Source organism: Lactuca serriola, chromosome 9 (genome assembly GCF_051521515.1).
Source record: "Lactuca serriola cultivar US96UC23 chromosome 9, Lser_US96UC23_V15, whole genome shotgun sequence".
In the NCBI taxonomy this organism is placed as follows: domain Eukaryota; kingdom Viridiplantae; phylum Streptophyta; class Magnoliopsida; order Asterales; family Asteraceae; genus Lactuca; species Lactuca serriola.
The window spans coordinates 78,488,959-78,497,926 of record NC_136416.1 but is presented as its reverse complement, the minus strand read 5'-3'; the positions used below and the strand labels follow the sequence as shown (position 1 = coordinate 78,497,926).

At 33.8% G+C, this 8,968-nt stretch overlaps 2 pseudogenes; both read left to right on the top strand.

Moving 5' to 3' along the window:
* The first annotated feature begins 849 nt into the window (after positions 1-849).
* LOC145077370 (5S ribosomal RNA) lies at positions 850-967 on the top strand (annotated as a pseudogene).
* A 196-nt stretch (positions 968-1,163) lies between these two features.
* Positions 1,164-1,281, top strand: LOC145077371 (5S ribosomal RNA; annotated as a pseudogene).
* Positions 1,282-8,968: the final 7,687 nt, after the last annotated feature.

Genomic DNA, 8,968 nt, shown 5'->3' with positions numbered 1-8,968 from the left:
TCTGTATATATATCCATGTATATATTCTTTCTAGAAGAATCTCTAACTCCTTATAGCCTTTCTATAAAGAGGAAGATTAATCAAGCCCATACTTGATTATTAAACATGGATTACATCTCAATGTTCTTGACTCTAAGTCATTTGTCAGATTCAAGATCCGATATAACATTTTGGTAGTTGATGGTTTAACTAGAAACCATCAAGAACTCATCAATGAGAGATTCCACATTTTTCAAGTTATATATGATTTCTACCATTATTTTGAACAATTTGTGTTTATGAATAGCTACTACTCATGTTCAACAATTCTTTGTTGAAACTAGTGCCAACAATTGTTACATCCGGCTATGGTTCTTGAGCTGCTTCAAGTTCCACGTGCATCCCATTTGCTTGGTCATTAGAAGCTTGCTTTCTTCTAACTCAGCTTTCAGAGGAATAAATGAACTTATTCTTGGTGGGTTTGTATATAATAATCTAAATGCCCTTTTAGAATAATCTACAATTATGTAATTAGTTGGTGTTTGTATTCTAGATACAATTATGTAACATCCCCCTCTGGCACGTATCACAATATTGTCCGCTTTGGGCCACTCGGCACGAGGACTTCCCAGGGGGTCACCCATCCTGGTACTACTCCCGCCCGAGCACGCTTAACTGCAGAGTTCTTATGGGATATGGTGCCCTCACGGCTTTAAAACGCGTTGTTATAGGGAAGGTATCCACACCCCTTATAAGGAATGCTTAGTTCTCCTTCCCAGCCGATGTGGGATCAGATCTAACCTGATCCCACATCGGCTGGGAAGGAGAACTAAGCATTCCTTATAAGGGGTGTGGATACCTTCCCTATAACAACGCGTTTTAAAGCCGTGAGGGCACCAGATCCCATAAGAACTCTGCAGTTAAGCGTGCTCGGGCGGGAGTAGTACCAGGATGGGTGACCCCCTGGGAAGTCCTCGTGCCGAGTGGCCCAAAGCGGACAATATTGTGATACGTTCCAGAGGGGGATGTTACAAATGGTATCAGAGCTAGGGCACGGGTCGATGTGTTTGACGGGGACGTCGCACCTTATAATGGGGGGTGAAAGTGGGTTAGATCTGATCCCACATCGGCTGGGAAGGAGAACTAAGCATTCCTTATAAGGGGTGTGGATACCTTCCCTATAACAACGCGTTTTAAAGCCGTGAGGGCACCAGATCCCATAAGAACTCTGCAGTTAAGCGTGCTCGGGCGGGAGTAGTACCAGGATGGGTGACCCCGTGGGAAGTCCTCGTGCCGAGTGGCCCAAAGCGGACAATATTGTGATACGTGCCAGAGGGGGATGTTACAAATTAATAGTGATTGAAGTATAATCCCAAAAAGATTAAAATGAGGACATTTCTACTGATTAGAAAGTAAACTATATCAAGTAAGGCTTAATTCACCCTTTATCATCACGAAGGCTTTAGACAGTACTACTAGGTTATATCTTGTACTCAATTATAGACATTCATTAGAAAGGAAGTCATACACCAAAGTGTATAGTTCCTTAATAATTATTTTCTCTACACTTTAGTGAAAATATTATTAGGAATCTTTTATATATAAATAAGATTTACATGTGTCAAATAAACTACACTATTTGCCTTCAAAAATCCCTTTCTTGAAGTTGGAATATGTGGATTTCATTTATAAAATAAAGATAACAATGACATGGATAAGTTTGATTTAAAAGAAGTTTAATTCAAAAAGTGCTTGCATATAGAACTTAATTTAATTTATAAAATGTTGATATTTACTTTGTAATTCTATTAAGAGATCTAGTCTCAGAAATATAAGTCAACCATTTCAGAATATGAGTATAATCGTTATGAAAAAAATGATTTAGTAAATAATCAAACATTTAAATAAATAATGGAGATATAAATATTTAGACATGCTAAATTTAAAACATATATTGTTCCAAAACAAATAATGTTCTATATTACAAACAATTTATGTTTTAAGCATAAATAATAAACTAAACTTCGAGAATGTAGTTCCAACTTGCTTGTGCTCAGCTAGTTACTCTTCTGTAAATATTTTCAATCAAGTTATAAGTATTAGATTAACATTTAAGTACCAAGTAATTGAGTGTTACACGAAAAGTATTAGTTCTATCCAGTAGATACATAAAGTACTAGTCTTTTCCAGACTTTCTTTCTAGATAAGAGGAGTAGTTCCTCTACTAGTATCTAGTTTCTTCACAAAAGAAACAAGATCCATCTAGGTGGGCCTTATTGAATTTCTTGGGCTTAAAGGTGTTTGTTCCATAAAACATAGGCCTTTTAGATCACACAAGGTGACTCTTTTAGCATTGCACTATTCCAACAAAATATCACTATTTTTAATGGAATATTGCTTAACCTGTTATATTATCATATATATATATATATATATATATATATATATATATATATATATATATATATATATATATATATATATATAATCAAAACTTCCTAGAAGTAATGAATAATTATTCCTAGTATGATGTTAGAAGAATCTTGAACATCACAGTGATTCATTTACTAGGTATCATCTTTAGGTCTATTGCTCAAAGCAATTTGTTTAGGAATAGGTCCTTTAAATGTATACAATTTCACATCTCTCAAGAGATTGTCTCTTAAGACATGAATCCATTGATTGAAGTTGTATCTATTGAATGTTATTGTTTCATTAAGTCATTTAAAGAGAAATGACAATTCATGGTTATGAGAGTTGATTATATATCTACAAAACTTTAACAAAATTCATTTAGTATTTTCAATATTTAATCTTTAATAATTAATACCCTTTTAGTTTCTAAAAAATTAATTATCAAAGTCCAGTATCCAAGTTGCAAAACAAATAAATGGTTAGGTATCCTTTATCTCATTCATCTGAATTCAACCCGTTAGATATCGATTATCAATTATATCTTACCATATAATTCCTAGATTTATGGGATCGCTAATAACAAATTTAAATAGATATGTTTGATCTCATCTATTCCTTAGAACTCTCCTGCTTAGGTATCCTTTATCACAAGAGATCTCTGATCAAATTATCCAATTTGAAAAAGGTTGTGTAATCGGCCTATAATTTAGTTATATAAATCGCGAAAACACCCCGACCATCAAAAGATAACACTAAGCGGTTAGGTATCTTTTATCCCACTAGTGCATACAAGAGACGTACGAGTGTTCCTTAAAAAGGATTGCATAGATTTGAGGTTTGTAAGGGGTCTTTGATGTTTTTATAATTCTAGTTTAAAAAACATGTTATATCATGGTTATTGCATGAATTCAATAAACCATGGTATACCTTTTAAAAATCTTATTTTATGAAAAAATGACATTTTAACAATGTTCCTTTTATAAAACCCGGTTTTATAAAATTGATGCAATCAAATTTTAGTTAGCTAGTATTAACTCGATGCTTGAGCGCTTTAGAACATTTGTAAATCTTTTAATAAAACTTTCTTTTTTAAAATAAGGTTCGGAGTTTGATAAGTTTACAAATCTCCTTTCCAAACTTATACAATTTTAATCCCAAAATTTTACCGGTTACTAGTTTTAACAATAAAGCTTGTTTTATTGTAAAACTATTGTTTTTAGCATCTTATGTTAAAAGGTAAATTTCATTAAAACCAAACTCCTTGTGATCTTTATTTATGTTCAAATATTATTTTGTATTTGAAAAAACTAATTTATCAGCCATAACATAATAATAATAGCATAAAAATAAAACAACACAAGCATGCCTAACAATTATAACATATGTGCATAAACCAAGTCATTAACTAGTAATAATTTTGTGAGCCATCACAAAATTATCATGTCCATTCTAAAGGGACATAAGGGACATTTATCTTGTAAAGTCTTCATATGCTCCCACTTTCTTCAACACCTTGTAGAAAGTTTACAAAAACAATTTTATAAAGTTTGAGAAACTTTAATAAAATAAAGCTTATAAACTTTTGATCTTCAAAATGGCCACCATCTTTATTATTGTTACATTTTTATAAAAATAAACTATTTTTAAAACTAATCTATTACTTACAAAAATTAATAAATGAAAACTATCTATTTAATTATTACATGTCATACGAATAAATAAATAATTACAATCAATTTAAATAAATCAACAGATGCAATAACACAAAGGTCCAGGACAAGTTTATGCACATCATACTTACATATACATACATACATATATATATATATATATATATATATATATATATATATATATATATATATATATATATACACTTAAAAATATATAAAACAACTTTTTATTTTTCTGAGACAACTTTTATGACCAATAAGATGCATATAAACTTTTGGCCAAAAATAACAATTACAAACATTTTAAAGTTGTCATAAAAAATATGTATGGATTTTTCTTGCAAATAATCTAACTAATCTCGCAAAAATGGCTCTAATACCAATTGTTGGGTTTTTATTCAAAAGTCCGGTTTCACAACTGGTAAAATTGACAACGGAAGTTTTAAAACTGTTGAATAAAACTAAAACTATTTTACCCACCAAGGATCATTTTGCAAGAGTTAGAAAGATTAAAACAACCATAGAAGGGAAAGCATAACAACCTTAGAAGATTTTGATCCTCATGGGAGGTTGGAACTTGATGAAGTGTGGCATGAAACTTTAAAACAAGAGTTCTCTAGAAGTATCCACCAAGAAAGAGTAGAACCATCAAAATATGCTAGTATACACTTGTGATTTGTTGTTCATAAGCCTTTGAAATATATAGCAAATATATGCTCAAAGGTGAAGCAACAAACAAATTTTTTTTTTCTAGCATTAAAATGCAAGAGAATGGAGGAGGGAGAAGCCTTCAAATTCCAAAATTTTCTAACCCTCATGGTGCTCTCTCTATTTTCGGATCTGTTCTCCAAAAGAAGAAGAAGAATTATGCAAGAACATGTTTCAAATGCCTTCCATGTCCTTCCTTATATAATAGCCAAAAAGTTAAAGGGAGACCATCAAGGAAAAGCATGGACAACTTTGTTCCAAGCATGACATGAATGGTTTAAGCAATTCAACAGAAGACCATGCTTGGTCTCCTCTTGCTTTTTCGAAAAAGCATGCCATAATGAAGACAAAAGTTGTCTCATGGCTAGTTTATATATACATATATATTATCTTTATAAAAACCAATCATTTTTATAAAGAATTCCCAACATATATATATATATATATATATATATATATATATATATATATATAGTCATATATAAATATCTTATTTTATATAAAACTATCTTTTATATAAATTGTAACTAGCTTATTTTACATAAAACTACTTCTATATAAATTGAACTAGTTTGTTAAGATATAAATATAACTTATAAATAATCATACTTTATGATATATTTCATATGTTGTAATTTCTTAAATAAATATTATTTCCATAAATAATTAATTCCCAATTAGTAAAATATTATTTCCATGAAATAATAATTTCCCAACTAAACAAGTTTTGATATATTTATTAATAATCAAATTATACTAATAAATAATCAATTGAAGGTAACTTGCTATATAGTGTGACCCTATAGGATCATATATTATTAGCACTATCATTCTATAATGACTCTTGGACATACAAGATATTTCACAACTCCCGTACCACGGGTCCACCTTCTCCCTGCAGTCACTCTCCCTAGAGTGGCTACTCATTCCTCGTGCTGATCCGCTAAACACTGCACCCACTCATGGAACTTCCACCAACCCTGTAGCACTCGTTTATGCTAGCCATACATAACAATCGATCTTGTATACAGTTGAATACCTGATACTACCCTAAGCCCTTCATCAAACAAGAATAAGAAATAAGGCTAAACCAAACATTCTCAGGCTATAGAATCTTAGTTATGTACAGCTATGATTCATACACTAAGAAACTACAATAATGATCTCAATTTCATGTAAAGAAGAATCCTAGGCTATCAGGCATCATATAATCAGACAATTCTATCATGTAATTCTTGAAGGTCCCTAGCCTATCACTAGCATGTTGTTCTAACATAATATAACATAATCTCATGTAATTGTGTGGTATTTTAGGGTTAACTTACTGGTTCCGGCAGATCGTACACATCACATCTTCGTTGATTATTTTGAAAACTATTTGAAAATTGTTTTAAAAACATTTTTCTTTTGTTCGAGACTGGCTTCACGCGAGTGTTCCTCCTATTCACTCAAACCAAGGCTCTGATACCGACTTGTAACATCCATAAAAATTTATAAAATTTAAACTTTTCAAAACAACCCTTTTTATAAAGAAGTATTTACAAAACTCTTGTTTCCAAACAATTACTTTAAAAATCAGAATCAGTTTCAAAATAGTTTTCAAAACATTCACATTATCAGAGTTTCCCAGAAGTCATAAGTCCAATATGCGAGGATGTGTACGGTCATGTCTTTTCCTTGAATCGATCCACAAAGGTACCTGAAAGCATAAACCAAAACTGTATAGACAAAGCTTAGTGAGTTCCCCCAAAATACCAATCATACAAGCAATCACATATATAAAATAACATCATGCAATGAGTCCACAACTAAAAGAATGGATTACCCCTGAGCCCACAGTATGAGTCAGGCTTGCCTATTGGGCCCACAACTTACATATGGCTTACTCCTGAGCCCACATCATAATTCTGGCTTGCCCTTGGGGCCCACAGCTTATGTCTGGCTTGCTCCTTGTACCAATCATCATCGAACTGAATTATCAATGTTCAACCCTTAGTATGAGTCTGGCATACCAACCGGGTTCTCAGCTCGTATCTAGAATGTTATTGAACCCTATTTATGGGTCTAGCATGCCCTACCCGGCCCTCATCTCATATTTCGATTGCTCCAATACCCTCAATCCTTCAGTACAAGTCTGACATACCTATCGGGTCCCCAGCTTGTATCTGGAATGCAATTTAGCCCTCAGTATGAGTTTGGCATGCCCTACCCAAACCATTTCTCATATCTGGAATGCTCTAAGGTTTGTTCGCTACAAAACAAAGCAGTACAACCTCAACCCAACACAATATGCTGACAGATAACCAACATTTGCAGATAATCATGCAGACAAATCATAGGTAGTCCTACAGATGTACCAGAATAGCATATCAATAACTAGCATACTCATGCATATATATTCCATACTCGACATATCAGCAATATCATCTTATCATACCAAAGGTCCGGCCTTGGTGCCTTCGACCCGAAAGTATAGTGAGGAAAACTCACCTCGAAATGCCGAATCATATTGAAAACCTCCGACTGCTGGCTCACGAGATTCCCGAACTAACAAAACAAAACAAACATCCCATTAACAATTTGATTATCATCCTTGAATAATGATCCATGGTTAGGGAAAATGTCCATTTTACCCTTTCCCTAATTGGTCCAAGCCCCAATCCCAATTCTTGATCTAAAATTCCCAAATTACCTCAAGGCCAATAATTTGGCCAATTTTCCAAATTGGGCAAACTCCTTATTGGGCCTTATCCAAAGGTCCGATCCTCTATTTACCCCAAAACACACTTATCCAGATGCTCTATTAGGGACCAAGTATCAAAGTGCAACAGATAGCCCAATACCCAAAGCCCTAAGTCTGAAACCCAATCAAAACTCATACCCAGGGTGTACCCCTTCGGTACGCTGTGTATACTTCGCCTCACATTAACCACCATCGGGGTGGTTGAATCAGTACACAGGGTGTACTATGGATGAAAGTGGGTCCAAACCCGTACTGGATGGACCCGGACCCGAAAAACCCGGAACCGGTTAACGGGATTTTGTAGAACCGAAAACCGGACCGGTATATAGGAACTGGTTTCGGTTCAGTTCCGGGTAAAGTGGGTCTAGAACCGGAAAACTCGGAAACATTAAAGTGGGTAGTTTGGAACCGGATAAAGTGGGTTTAGAATCAGAAAACCCAGAAAAACTGGAATTTTTTGGTAATTACTTAGTACTTACTGGGTTGAATTTTGAAAATTTTCATATTGATATCCTGACTTTGGGGAACTGTAACTCATTGAATATGAAACCAAAGTTAACAAAATTATAGTCTAAAATCATGTACAAACTCTAAAATACACTCTGGAAAAAACCGCATGTCAATCCGTCATTAAACGGATGAGATATGCATGTGTTAACATTTTCAGAGAATACAAACTTCGGAGGATTCTAAATCATTGAATATACCAAAAATGACAAAATTATAGTCTAAACTCATGTACAAACTGTAAACTACAAGTTGGAAAAAACCACATGTCAATCTGACTTCAAACAAATTAAATATGCATGTTTTAAAACTTTCATAGAATACAAAAAAACTAAAAACTAAAAACTTCCAGCTTTGATATCTCGACTTTGGGGGAGTGTAAGTCAATGAATATAAAACTAAAAATGGAAAATTTATAGTCTAAAATGATGTAAAAACTCTAAAATACATGTTGGAAAAAACCGCATGTCATTCGGAGTTGAAACGAATGAGATATGCATCTTTTAAACGTTTCACAAAAACCTGTTCCGGCCCAAAAAGTGGTTCCGGTTCCAAACACCGGTTCCGGTTTTTAGACCCGGTTTACCCGGACCCAATGGACCCAAAACCGGATTACCCGGAACCTGGATAAAGCTAATTTTAAACCCGGAACCACAACCGGTACTATGTATTCCGGTTCTAACGGTTCTGGTTCCGGTCCGAATTCCGTTCCGATCCGGTTTTTACGGCTCTAAATCTCATCCCTACCGGGTGTACATCAACCTACGTGGGGCGTACCCTCGCAAGGGTTAAAACGTCCATAAGTGTTTAATGGATTAAGTACTTGAGCTCAAACTTCAGATCCATGATCTAACAACACTCTAGAACCGTAAAGTCTCAAACTTTAAGACTTTGGTCGTCCAAAAAGGGCTTAATACAAGATCTTGATCCATTAGGACCTCCT